Source organism: Bactrocera latifrons, unplaced genomic scaffold (genome assembly GCF_001853355.1).
Source record: "Bactrocera latifrons isolate USDA-ARS-PBARC rearing strain unplaced genomic scaffold, ASM185335v1 scaffold_282, whole genome shotgun sequence".
In the NCBI taxonomy this organism is placed as follows: Eukaryota; Metazoa; Arthropoda; class Insecta; order Diptera; family Tephritidae; genus Bactrocera; species Bactrocera latifrons.
The window spans coordinates 126,554-129,771 of NW_017536430.1; positions in this window are offsets into that span (position 1 = coordinate 126,554).

A 3,218-nucleotide genomic window follows, 5' to 3' on the forward strand; every position below is an offset into this window, starting at 1 on the left:
AGCAATCGCCACTCACTACCGGTGCAACTTGTAGAATGATATTGAGCGCCAATGTTGGTGCTGTCGTAAGTACACTGCAAATCACRATGAGGACCGCTCTTTGAATACGCTCAACTGCTTAGACCGTGTACGTTTTTCTAGCCGTCTCTATCAGACAACGAACTCGTAAAACATTATTGGCTTAACAGTGGCTTCATAGAGCCAGAACGCCACTTCTTCCCAATTTTTTCTCTACCACAATATGAGGTTTCCTTACTCTCTCGTCGATATTTGGCTTCCATGAGAGCTTCATAACCAGGATAAGCACCAAATACTTTCCTCTTTCCACTGGATGAAGAATAGAGCCCCCTACGAGGGGAGAGTAACATCAGGTATTTTGAGTCTCACAGTATTTGTTGTTGTAGTGGCAGAATTTTGCCGAGTTGACAGTCCTTGATYGGATAAAGAATGCGGGTCTGCGGTTCCGGTTACGTTACGGTTACCCAACTACGGTGGGAACGGAAGTCTGCCGCTAAAACAATAACAAATCTCTTTGTATTTATGATTTATGCCATTATGTCATTAAATTCTATCTGCCCACTTTGTTGCAGTTTGTAGATATCCTTTGGTGAGATCGTGAACGATAGGAAAGTGCTGAGCCTTCCAGTAAAGCCYCTATAAGTTCCTTATCGTAAAGTTTCCCTGTCTTTTATAAACCTTTTTTAGTTACTCTTGCTATGATTCTAAGACTGTTCGCATTTCGGACACAATTCCAATCACTAACTCAGTCCTTGCAAACCCATTTGCAGATAAATAAAAGTGCAGAAGATTTAAGTTTCCACAACATGCACTCACAACACAGTTAGAACCATTACAAGTAACAACAACAACCGTCTCGGTACTTTATGAGAGGGCCAAAGTGTCGCCTTCTCAGTGACGTATACCCATCGTACAGCATCGAGTGGGGGATAGAGGCTAACCGACAACCAACAACCGTCAGATGTCAGCTGCCAGCCATCAGCCAGCGACAACAACAACAATAAAATGACAGTAACAAGTAACAGCTGAGCCTCGAACTCAAGGAGCTAACTGCCGCACCAATTKTAACTGCGAATCGAATGACATTCGGTGGGGTCGTGGAGAGCGTCAGCAGTTTGCAATCCGTATGTGAAATGGGTATGTGAAATCGGAATGGTATTACATGCCGAGACTGAAAGCCGCAAAATGTGCAATGCTTTGAAAAAGGAATCGATTAGAGCCGYCTCCGCGCGGACATACCCAGCTGCGGCAAAGGATTGTGCGTGTTCGTGGCGCATAGTGAGAATTAGAGTACAAAGGCTTGGGCATGTTGCAACACAACACACGCATGGCGMATGAAGCTGAAATTGGTACTGCTGCGTCAGCTTTGTGGTGTTTCGATTCTCGGCAAAAGAGTTAATGAAATTTGCAAACGTGAACACAAATTGCAACGACCGACTTACGAACGGGACCCGACATACAACCGTGTCGAGTTCATCACTGTTACTACTGTTGGAGACAGCATTATGTCATCTTCAAATGTTCCACATGTGTTTCTTTAGTAAAATGATAGCAGATTTAGTAGATTTTGCTTTTAGTGATTTAATTATGGCATTCGTGTAATTGAGGGCTAACTCTGATGTGAAGGGAAAGAATATTACAGTTTTAAGAAATGGGTTTCGGTTGTTTTAGAACTATTAACAAATGATTTATAACATAGATTGAAGCGTAAATCCTATTATCCTTTAAATTTTCTATATGAATATTAGCAAGGATATCAGGCTTTCGAGTGTGAAAGTTCGCAGCAGAGTAGTCTGGGCTTTAGCTAACGAAAGCACACGCTCTCTCAAGAAGGCCGACTGAAATACTTTCAGTGCATTGCAGGATGGAATTAAGAAGCTCGACTGCTGCGAAACGTAAATGCTGAAACTATAGCTCTGGTAGTTTAGAAGGTGCTCAAGATGAATTATGTTGGTCGAGATTGGAAGAATCAAATCAAATACAGCTGTCTTTTCTATTTAAGATGAGAAAAAAGAACTTGAAGATCGMCGAGGACGAGAGCTTGCTTATTGTATATGAGGTAAGGCAACAAGTCGCTCTTCCTACCTTATTAAGCATCATTTCCTGCAGCTTGGAATATACAGATATCGCACTTCCTCTATATAGATCTCTAAGATGCTTTACTCTTTAGTTCCACCTTATGGTGGTCCGGAAAATTAGAGGAACCAAGGCCGAACCTAATTCCGTAACTAGTCTTGAATGTTGTTCTCACAGTTTCCAAAGGATATAGAAGTTCCCTTACTTGAAAAAAAAAAGAGTCTTCCAATAAAATAGACGTAATCGCAATARTAGCCTATTATCAAAAAGTTTCTTAWCAGCCGAAMGTTCAACGTAAGTCCAACTGWAACGATTAAACTTCTTCTTCTTATTTATTGGCGTAGACARCGGTTWTTAAAGATKACAACAGCGAAAGCGCACAACGATTAATCTACTCAACCTAAAATATGAGATTATATACTTTTATGTAAGGCCATTCCAGACTATTGAAGCCTGGTGCATTTCTCAAGGTTATATAGTTGGAGTAAAGGATCACCAAAGTGAACTTTGTATGGTTAGAAGACCTACGGACTCATGCATCTTCACTTGTCTCTTTCTTTAAAGTCAGTTCACGCCTCAAGTGTCAGAGTGCGCTTCTAAAGTCTACACTGGTGAATCATAAGATCTTCCGAAACGTAGTTGTGTACACAGCCTATGTGCCCCATTAGATACTTCTATTTCTAATCAACGGATAACATTCATTTATATTCCAGGAAAWTGTTCAATTTGGAGGATGAATTTGATGTTTGGATAGAGTTAAGTGCGTTCTGAAGCTCCTCTAACTCCATTTCTATGAACATTACTTCGTATACAAATTTTAAAGAAAAAGTTTGTTGTTTCGAAAATTTTTAACTTCGAAAACATTTTTTTCGAAAACTTTTTATTCAATTTTTTAACGCGAACATACATATGTATATCTAATATATTTATAAAAATTTTTTATTCGAAGATGTGTATTGCAAATCTGTTCTTCGAAATCCTTTTCTGTCCGTATCGAAACCTCTTTGTTTTGTGAGTCTTTTTTTGACGAAATTTTTTTTCGACACTTYAATTTAATTTTTAATTTGTTTAATTCATATCATACATACATATATTTGTTTTTGTATCCAATATATTTTTAAATC